Here is an 11,192-nt window from a genome sequence, read left to right on the forward strand (position 1 = left end):
CTTATTCATTGTTACAAATATAACAAAAATATCACTGAATCATCTATTTGCCCTACAAGTTTAACAATTTCATTTTATAAAGAATGCAGCTGCTAGTTCAGGACTTACCAGTGAGCAAATGATTGTATTGTACAACCTAAGAATGCCCATAATCAGTTTATACCATATCAACTTATATCACTCAATCTCTAAGGGACTACTTCTGTGAGGCCTTAGAGGACTAACATGGAGGCATGCTTAGAAATCACTACAATTATTCCCTCTCTAAATATTGCAGTATAAACAGAGTGTCTATCACATACTCTATGTTCTTTGTTGTGTGCATCGTGAAGTCTTCCCGTCTTTACTAAAGGTATTGTGGACACCATCACAGTGTGTGCATATATGTTCAGAAATATCAAAAGAAAACTGCAGTGCAGAGGGTGAGTAACACACTGTCTTAAAATGTTAGCCATTGGAAGAAAGAATTTCAATTGTGCAAGCATAGACGTTCATGTTTCCAAGTTAAAATTCATCCATATAGATGTTTATATTATTTACATAACTTCAAAGAGAGGATAAGGATACAAGCAATCTAAGACCACCATGGTTAAACTGGTCAAGCAATAGTTTGTTAGGCCAAGTAGCATTTTAATTGATTTTAATCATCTAGCAGAACATACAAGAAAGCATTATCAACTTTCAGCATCTTGGGTATTTCCCATTTGTATTGCTTTTATAACCTGAATGAAGATAGTCTGTCTGATAAGAATGTAGCTTTGATTTTAGCCATTCTGACCAGTATAAGATAGAATCACAAAGTGGTTTTGATTTGCATCCTCCTAATGGCTAAAATTGTTAAACATTTCTTTAAGTGTTTCTTAGTCATTTGAGATTCCTCTGTTGAGAATTTTCTGTTTAGATCTATACCTCATTTTTAATTGGATTATTTAGTTTGGTAATGTCTAGTTTCTTGAGTTCTTTATATATTTTGGATATTAGCCCTCTGTCAGATGTGGAGTTGGGGGTAACTTTTTACCATTCTGTAAGCTGCCATTTGTCTTATTGACAGTTTCTTCTACTTTATAGAGGTTTTTCAATTTCATGAGATTTCATTTATGAATTGTTGCTTTTGGTGCACTATTGGTGTTCTGTCCAGAAAGTTGTCTGCCTAGCATAATCATCATCCGAAAGACCAGAGAGACTTCATCCAGCAAGTGATGGAAGCATATGAAAAGTCCCAAACAAAATATTAGGCAGAGCTCAGGACATCCTGAGGAGGAGCAGGAAGAAAGATTGGAGACACCACAAGAACACAGCTCAGAGTCAAATAACCAGGACTCAAGTGGGCTGACAGAAATCAGGGAGCTGGATGGGTCTGACCTAGGTCCTCTGCATATATGTTATGGTTGTGTAGCTCAGTGTTCTTGTGGGATCCATGACAATGGGAAGAACGTCTGCCTTTGATTCTTCTGCTTGCCTTTGGGACCCTTTCCTCCTACTGGGAGGAGAAGGAGAGGGAGAAAAAAGAAAGGAAGAAAGAAAGAAAGAGAGCAAGAAAGAAAGAGAGAGAAGGAAAAGAATCTAGCTATTAAATATACACATTAGTTTCTTATTTCCTTGAATAAAAGAGAACAATAGAGATAATGGAGATGAATTTCTGTGAACTGAAGGTCACTGTTGATCACTATACTTTGAGAAAAATAAGTTATGATAAGAAGGAGAAAGAAGCACAGATGTGGTCCGGAACCAGTGGATGAGTCAAAGATTAAAGATCTTTGTCTGAACTTTCCCAACTAAAAGCCAATGTTAAACCTTACTTAGAGAAAAGCCTATGTGAAAGGGGTGCTATAGTTTCCGTATGATTTGCATGTACATAAAGGACCCATTACAGTTGAGAGATTGATCTTCATTGTAGCTCCATTGTGTGCTAGTGAACCTATGACTGTGTGGTTCTCAAGCTGTTGTATGCCCAACACTCCAACCATTGTTACTCACTATGATTAAATGCAGTTGCAATCCAAGCCAGTGCAGGTGCCACACCCATACAGTAGCCTGAGTCAGGAGTTTTGACACACCTGACTAATGCATTATAGAAAAGAACATAATAAGGTTTGAGCTAAAGGGCAGAATTAGCAAAATATTGTCATGTTATTTAAGAGAAAAATACCGGAGAGATGTCTTAGAGGGTTTTGAGATCATACCCCAACTGTACTGGTGGTTTTGTGTGTCAACTTGACACAGGCTGGAGTTATCACAGAGAAGGGAGTTTCAGTTGGGGAAGTGCCTCCATGAGATCCAACTGTGGAGCATTTTCTCAATGAGTGGTCAAGTGGGTAGGGCCCCTTGTGGGTAGTGCCATCCCTGGGCTGGAAGTCTTGGAAGTCTCTATAAGAGAGCAGGCTGAGCAAGCCAGGAGAAGCAAGCCAGTAAAGAACATCTCTCCATGGCCTCTGCATTAGCTCCTGCTTCCTGACCTGCCTGAGTTCCAGTCCTGACTTCCTCTGGTGATCAACAGCAATGAGGAAGTAAGCTGAATAAACCCTCTCCTCCCCAACTTGCTTCTTGGTCATGATGTTTGTGCAGGAATAGAAACCCTGACTAAGACACCAACTTATAGTTGTTTTTTTGTTTGTTTGTTTGTTTCTCCCTTGTGATGAAATTCAGTAAAAACAGCAATACAATAAGTGGCACTAAACACTGCAATCCACATTCTAGATGTTTCTTCTCTTCCTCTTCTAAAGCCAGAAAGAAAATTAAAGGTTGAGAACTTTAAGGGAGAAATAAAAAGCCTCTCCTCCTCTTCAGGTGGCCTCAGGAAACCCCATGTGGGGTTTTCAGCAGGAGATCAGCATACATTAATCTGACAAGAGCCAGCAGGAGTCCCAGCAATGGTGTGCAGGATGGTACCATGTGACTGCAGGAGCCATACTTCTGCAGAAAAGACTGTGGCAATTATTACAAATAATTACTTATCGAAACAAAGCTGCCTCTGGCAAATCAGAGTTAATTTTTAGTTTGGAAGTTTCTACTCCCACTGAGAAAAACTACAGAAAGAGAGAGAGAGGAAGAGGGGGGGGCTTGAAGTAAAATGAAAAAAACAGAGGTAGATTAGAGACTTAAAAGGACGAAATTGGATATAAAGCTACTATTCTAAAGAAACACTGCTCTTAAGTTCTCCCAAATTGATGCCAAAAAAACAAGTAATATAAACTCTAACAGGACATTTACATTCAAAAAAGAAGGACCGTGAGGCATAAATTATTAGCTTTTAGTCTGCAGTGTGTCACAAAGCATTTGCTCATCAGTCTGGTGTTGCATCTTGCTCATGGATAACGTTCTCGTTGTTAGTGGATTCTGAGAAACTGGATTGTGGGTATGGTGAGAAGTTCTTTCTATGATGGATATAGAGAATTGTATGGAGTAAATATTTCTCCATGTTTTGGGGTGTACCACCCAGCTCACCTCCAATGAAGCCATAAGTCATTGCTGAAAATGGCTGTACAAAATTTAGCATTATGAAAATACTCATCCTGTAGCCATAATGGAGCATATGATAGATGTTTTCTGAAATGGCCCTGGTGTATTTACATTTGTGATGCTGCCCTGAAATGACTGCATGATTAATCAGGGAACATAAGGATCCTTCAGGAAGTTATTTGTACAGAAAATGTCTTCCAAGATACAAGGCAATTCACTTACAAATGATTTTTGGAATGCTACCCACTCATCACTTGAAAGAGTCTATTTAAAAAATAACAGCATGTCATGAAACAAAGGAAATTATTCAGGATAGTTCTATACTAGCAAAGATTATATTAATATATCTTCATATTTTATCATTGTTTGTAATGTCCTAATTTCCACTAGGGAAATTTAGCTGTTTCACTTTCCTTTCTTTGAATTTTAACTGCATACAAACTTAATAAAAAATAAAATAAAATAAAAAGAAATAAAATATAAAAAACAAGGTAAACAAGGTGAGATACACAGAAAGCAGTATCATTGAGGTCACGGGGAGGATGCCTCACGGTACAGATGCCCAGCTACAAACACAGCTGGATGGACAAATAAAGTGTTACTGATCATGAGCTATTTACACCACAGATGAGTTACATTTTTAAAACTCAAAGTGTTGAATATGAGTGCATTCACCAACGGCTTTAGGAGGTAAGATGATGTTATGTGTATGGTGAGATCCCTCACAACCTAATAGGCTATGTTAATAACGCCATTGTTGGTAAAGTTCTGATCAGAGTAATAGTAATGTGTTTACTGGAGAACAAACTGTGCAAAGCACCATTTTTAGTGATTTTAAATGCTATGCTGTACTTATGGTTCTTCATTTGGAAAATGAAATGGACCATAGAGCAAAAATGACCTCAGGTTTTTGATTCACATTAACAGTGTGTTGTGCAACCTTGATACACTTGCTCTTTAAAGACAAAGAAAGGAATGACAGTTTTGGTAACCACCAAATCAAACTAGCCAGTGTTGAGATAGTTATGTTCCACAGCTTTCATGTGACCCAGCATGAGGAAATGGATCTTATCCAGTGTAACAATCTTAAGTTATATTACTGGTCAGATTACATTACAGCAATAAAATTATAACCTGATGTTCAACTAGAACAATTTACCATTAAGTCAGAGAATATAGTAGAAAGAAAAAATAAGAGAGCAATGTTAACAAAATATAAATACATAGCTTTTCATTGAGAAAATATACTAAAAAACATTACTGAAACAGACATCTATTTACCTTAGAGGAAAGAAAGAAGCAAGGATGAAAGCACACAAAACAAATTTGTTAACCATGAGTGGAAATTTAGCAACTGTCCATAAAATAGCTCTAAAATGAATGCTCAAGTGGAATTCTTGCACTGTCAAATACCATGAAGGGAAATAAAAGCAAAAACAAACAAACAAAAACCAGCCAAGTTAAGTACCACAGAGCAAGCAGGGCACATCCAAATGAATATCAGAGTCAATAGTTCAATTAAGACCAAGGGTAAACAGGAAGGGAGGGAAACTGTCATCAGCTCAGAAAGAGCTTTTGCACTTCTTATGGATTGAGACAAACACAGCTTAGAAAGGGATGTGGTGGGTGGGGTAAGAACCAAGAGGAAGATATTTGCCATATGCTATGGAAATGTTGAAGGAACTAGTTGAAATAAGAGCCCTAATCAAACTGATTTGAGCACCAAACTTGTTCCACTTATTTTCGAAAAAGGAAGACTGAATAACTGAACCATGAATAAAAGGGTAATGTGAAACTTATTTAATATAGGGAATTCAGACCCATACTTCAAAGGCTGATGTTTGTGTTGAACTAATACATGAACGTTAATAAATACAAAGCATATGGATAGACTATCCAATCTCAAGTGATCAGCCTTAAATACTCATATATTGGAGAATCCTAAATGGATTCTGCAGGCTGTTGATATAGATACAAATGTATGTACATATGTATGTATGTATACATGTATGTAAGAACAATAGTTACAGAGGAAAAGGTCATAAACTGGAAAGAGACTGGGAAACATGGGAAGAGTTATCAGTGGGATAGGAAGGGTATAAACAGTGTAAATACAGTATTTGAAGTTCAAAGAATTACATTAAAAATTATGCATGATAGTGAGAAGTAGAAGTGATTGATAAATTAAGGAAACAAAAATCCTGTGATTTACTAACCATGAATTAGTACTGTCATTGAGTGGCATATCATTTCAAATCCCAACATCTTAGAGAAATAATGATTTATTTACTGATACTCATCTTTTTATCAAGGAACCCCTCTGAAAGTATAAACTCAACTAAAGTATTTATAGAAACTAGGAAAGACTGAACAAATAAATTAATATACCTTGTGATGAAAAATGAATGAATAACAGAAAAACATTTTTTTTTTAAAAAAGAGATTTGGTAATGTGGAGAAAAAAATCACATTTCAACAATCAGCATCATATGCTTCAGGACAAAAATTAAATATTATTTCAGAATACAAATGCAATATTATATAAACATGTTAGTGGATAGTTCCAATAAATTGTTTCCAGAGAAAAAGAAAGTAGAAGCTTGCATAACTGAGCACAGGATGACTAATGAATCTGTAATACTGCATTAAATAGCAAAAGTATATATGACTGTCTTAGTCAGGGTTTCTATTCCTGCACAAACATCATGACCAAGAAGCAAGTTGGGGAGGAAAGGGTTTATTCAGCTTACACTTCCACATTGCTGTTGATCACCAAAGGAAGTCAGGACTGGAACTCATGCAAGTCAGGAAGCTGGAGCTGATGCAGAGGCCATGGAGAGATGTTCCTTACTGGCTTGCTACTCCTGGCTTGCTCAGCCTGCTCTCTTATAGAACCCAGCCCAGAGATGGCACCACCCACAAGGGGTCCTACCCCCTTGATCATTAATTGAGAAAATGCCCCACGGCTGGATCTCATGGAGGCACTTCCCTAAATGGAGCCTCCCTTCTCTGTGATAACTACAGGTACGACCTTGGTTATCTCTAGAACACAGTCTCTTTGTGCTCTCAGAAAACACTTCCCAGAAGATGTCACCTAAGTGATTAATCACCACTAATTTCTTAGCTCCAGCTAACCAGCATCAATAGTCCCAGTAATGCAAAGCTTTCTCTTTAGTAGTTCTGGTATCTTGTTAATCACTGCTGATAATTCAGCCCCAGCTAACCAAAACCACAGAATCTTCACAATCAAAACAACATGGCCCTGATTAGAGTCTTTAATCTTCCCTCTGAAATTTCACAAGCCAAGCCTCCATCTTCTGCACTCAGAAGATCTCAACATGATCTTCCAAGCTCCTATAGAACATCCCACAGAGTTCATAACAACCAGTGGCTCTTCTAGCTCAAAGTTCCAATGCCCTTCCACAGTCCTCCCCAAAACATGGTTAGGTTGTCACAGGAATACCCCACTATGCTGGTACCAATTTATCTTAGTCAGGGTTTCTATTCCTGCACAAACATCATGATCAAGAAGTAAGTTGGGGAAGAAAGGGTTTATTCAGCTTACTTCCACATTGCTGTTGATCACCAGAGGAAGTCAAGACTGGAACTCAAGCAGGTCAGGAAGCAGGAGCTGATGCGGAGGCCATGGAGGAGGTTCCTTACTGGCTTGCTTCTGGCTTGCTCAGCCTGCTCTCTTATAGAACCCAAGACTTCCAGCCCAGGGATGGCACTACCCACAAGGGGCCCTACCCCCTTGATCACTAATTGAGAAAATGCCCCACAACTGGATCTCATGGAGGCACTTCCCCAAATGCAGCTCCCTTCTGTGATAACTCCAGCCTGTGTCAAGTTGACACACAAAACCAGCCAGTACAATGACCAAATAAAAAGATTCAGTGAAGTTGGGTGTTGATAGAGAGTCATAAGGATTTCACTATGCTGTGCTTTATACTCTTTATAATACGCAGTGTGTTGTGTCTGAAAAGTTCTCCAGTCAGAGGACATCACTATTGACAGACGAAGCAGCTTCATTAAGCTGTTAAAGACTCAATAAACTGACATATTTCCTACTCAGGCTGCATCTCCTCTTGATGTAGGCATAGCCATTGTTTGCCCAGCGATACTCAAACATGTCAGAATTTTCTGAGAGAGTTTGAAGTTGTATAGGAAGCTTAAAACCAAGCAGTGGAGAAAATATGTTCCAGGCTGCTGCAGACATCCTCAGTTCAAATAATACTTTAATGAAAAATGTGTGAAGGCAAAAGCCAGGAGCAAGAAAAAATGGTTGAATTGATTTACATTATGACATAAATAAATAAATAAGTCCAGCCTTTTCTACATATGTTTTCTGTTTTTTTTTTCTTAATTTAAATGTAAGTATAAACTAAAAGAAAATGTTTCAGATGAGGTAACATGCTATAATCTGTGCCACTTGGTATAAATATTGAGAAAATGCAGTGGCTACCAGGCTAACAGAAAAAAAATGTGATTATTTTCTAAGTACTTGGTTTTGAGAAAACAAGTTATTAAAGTTCATTTTAATGTAAAATCCTTCCTCTGTATCTCCTGTTGCTGTAGTTAGTAGATGCAACTAACCTGAGGTTGAAATTATTTTAGGAAGAAATGCATCTGTAGTTAACATGTGCATAGTTTTATTCTTCTAATTATTTCCTAAACAATTCAGCTATTTATAGAGTATGTACACGGTACTTGCTATTATAATTCATCAAGGAGTGGTTTACTATATATGGAAAGCTATGCACAGACTTTATGGAAATCACGTACAATTTCACATAAAATGTGAATGCCCAAAGGTTTTGAAATTCACAGATGGTCTAGAACCAATCCTTCACTGGTATCTAGAGACAACCCGATTGGGGGTGGTATGAGGGAGCAGAGATGAGTATCTGATAGCTTCCTATGTAACTCTCCACCTTAACACTTGGGGTAGGATTTCTCAATGAACACAGAAGACACCAACGTGGGCTGGCAGGCTAGGGAGCTCCAAAGAAATCCCTGTCTGTGCTACTCTATTGCTAGGATTACAGACACGTGCTACCACATGGAACTTTTAATGTGAATATTCAGGTCCAAATGTATTTCCTCCTCTTAATGTAGCAAGTACTTGACACCCATTTTCTTTGCTGCAAGACAATTGGATTCTTTCTCATGATTAGAAACTTAAAGTGCTCGCTTCGGCAGCACATATACTAAAATTAGAATGATACAGAGAAGATTAGCATGGCACCTGCACAAGGATGACACAAATTCATGAAGTGTTCCATATTGAGCAGGGGGAGTGGGAGGGAACAGGGTTTTTTGTTTGTTTGTTTTCATTTTTGACTTTTTGTTTGTTTGTTTTTCTTTTTTTTTTCGGAGGGGAAACTGGGAAAGGAGATATCATATGACATGTAAATAAAGAAAATATCTAACAAAAAATCTCAAATCAAAAAACCCCACAAACTTAGTTCCACTAATTATTACAAATGTTTTTGTGTATGTGCATCCAAAATTAACCTTAAACATGAGAGACATGCCATGAACATGTTGGCTAGCATGAGTAAATGTGACATAGAATACTTAGTTCCCTTATGTATGCCCTAAAAACCACCTCAAGCTATAAGTATCATAGAAAATGGGTTTGGCAAAGGGATGAACATCTCTCTGCAGAAATCAAAAGCAAATAAGAAATTGAACTTAGGGATAGGAGAAAGGCATTCCTGGACATCTGAGGACACACAGGTCAAAGAAGGCAGCCATCAGGGTCATTTCCATCATAGCCAAAGAAAAAGTGAACCTTCTATATGTTGCTTATACTCCAAAGGAAGACAGTTAATTCTTGATTCTTTCAAGGGTGAATGATGATCATATATATAGCAGAATAAACTATCTTACATGGAAAACCAATAGGCTTTAGCTCAAGATATGAACTTTGTAAAGATTTCCCTATAATAAATTCATTAAAATAAAACTTTCTGAACCTGTCATTGTATTTCCCAGTGAGCAGTACAGTGGCTTCTGAGTAGACATCTCTTACTCACTTTACTAAAACCACTATAAACACTAATAAAAGTACTATAAACAGAATGTTTCCCACTGGTTTGTTATAGTACAAGAGTTCTGCATTATTAAATTTGTAGGCTTATATTAAAACTGACTTTAATAAGTATACTTAAATGCTTTAACCTCCCTGTTAGCCCACCACCCACCAAAGGTAGTAAAAAGGAAAGGTTAAGAGAGCAAAAGAGAATGTGAATCTGTTTAGAAATCATTCTTTGGAGCAAATCCAACCTGTGTTGTCAGGAGATCAGCAGTTTAGATCACATGAATCAGCAGTGGTAGCTCAATCCACTTGCAAAAACCATTCATGCATGAGCAATGGCAGTTTAATCCAGAAGAAGTAGCAAGGCTCTGCCGATAAGCCTGAGTTTGCAGAAGCAACAAGAAGCCTTTGGAATACTACAAGAAATTCTTTGGTGCATCTCTCTCTACAAAGAAATGACAAATGATGATCAGCAAAGAATGGCAAGGAAAACCAATACCACACAGCATCTTCCACCGTTGGGTTTTATTTATATCCTTTCCAAACATCACATGCTCTCTCAAGCTTAGGCACTAGGAAAATATGACATGCCCCTTTTCCAGGCAGCATGGAAAAACAACATGTGTCTGTTTTTAGAAAAACATGCTCCCACATATCTGCTTCAGCAAAAACATCCTTTCATAAGACAGTTTCTAGAAAAACATCACATGAAACAACTGACTCTCCAAAAAGCCCAAACATTTCCACTTCAAAAATTAATGATATTCAAATACAAATATAAGTCATCTTTACTCATGTTAAAATAAATATTCCTTAAAGTAATCACCATAAAAAACTAATATGGTCTGACAAATACATGTTGCTTCAAACAGTGACATAGCATTTAAAAGAACTTCAAGATAGGCATCCCTAATGACCACATGTTAAGTGAGGTGTGATAAGTTATGGCTGCTCATCTCCTAAGACCTACTTCTCTCTCTAAATTTAGTACAAACTACAATGTTTAGAAATTCGTTCTCTGAATGATACATAGGAAAACTTGAACATTAGCATTGTTCTTTTTCTGAATATATTATGGTGAAAGCAGCTAGAAGAAATGACAAATAGGTATATGAAGTCCAAAGTGAGCCAGAAATTAGAATTAGAAGTGACTAAAAGAAGTGTACTCCATTGAGAGCACACAGAAATGTTAGGAAGGACTCCTTTCTGCAAACCAATTTCACATGCATCCCACAAGAGACAGAAACTTCTAACGATATCATTATTATATCAGGAACTGGGAAATATATATATATATATATACTTCCCAGAGCAGACTTAACAGACACCAAAACTAAAATTAAAATAATAACCCTATTTTGTAAACGTTTCTTATAGCATAGCTACATCAGGAAAGAAAATTTTAGATTTCTCTATATAACTAACTTTACAGGTCCCAATTGGAAAACATCATAAATATGTAAGAGTTCTACATATTCTGAAATAATTAAAACTCTACCAATAAAACAAAAGTCCATGTGAGGACCATAAATAAGCAGACTAGCTACATGATTTTCTTGAAAAAAAAGGCTAAACCCTAGATTATTTTACCAAGTTGTTACCAGAAAGTGTTATGCAAGCTTCTAAGAGCTCCCAGGGTCTCAACCACCAACCAAGGACTGCACATGGAGGGGTCTGATTGTTCTGGCAG

The 11,192-nt window shown here is 37.2% G+C and overlaps 1 non-coding gene across 1 annotated transcript; it reads left to right on the forward strand.

The window, feature by feature from the left end:
• Window positions 1-8,645: 8,645 nt before the first annotated feature.
• Window positions 8,646-8,750, forward strand: LOC116086650. Its single transcript, XR_004117030.1, has one exon. It is a non-coding gene; the product is annotated as a U6 spliceosomal RNA (small nuclear RNA).
• Window positions 8,751-11,192: the final 2,442 nt, after the last annotated feature.

Source organism: Mastomys coucha, unplaced genomic scaffold, assembly GCF_008632895.1.
Source record: "Mastomys coucha isolate ucsf_1 unplaced genomic scaffold, UCSF_Mcou_1 pScaffold12, whole genome shotgun sequence".
Classification (NCBI taxonomy): domain Eukaryota; kingdom Metazoa; phylum Chordata; class Mammalia; order Rodentia; family Muridae; genus Mastomys; species Mastomys coucha.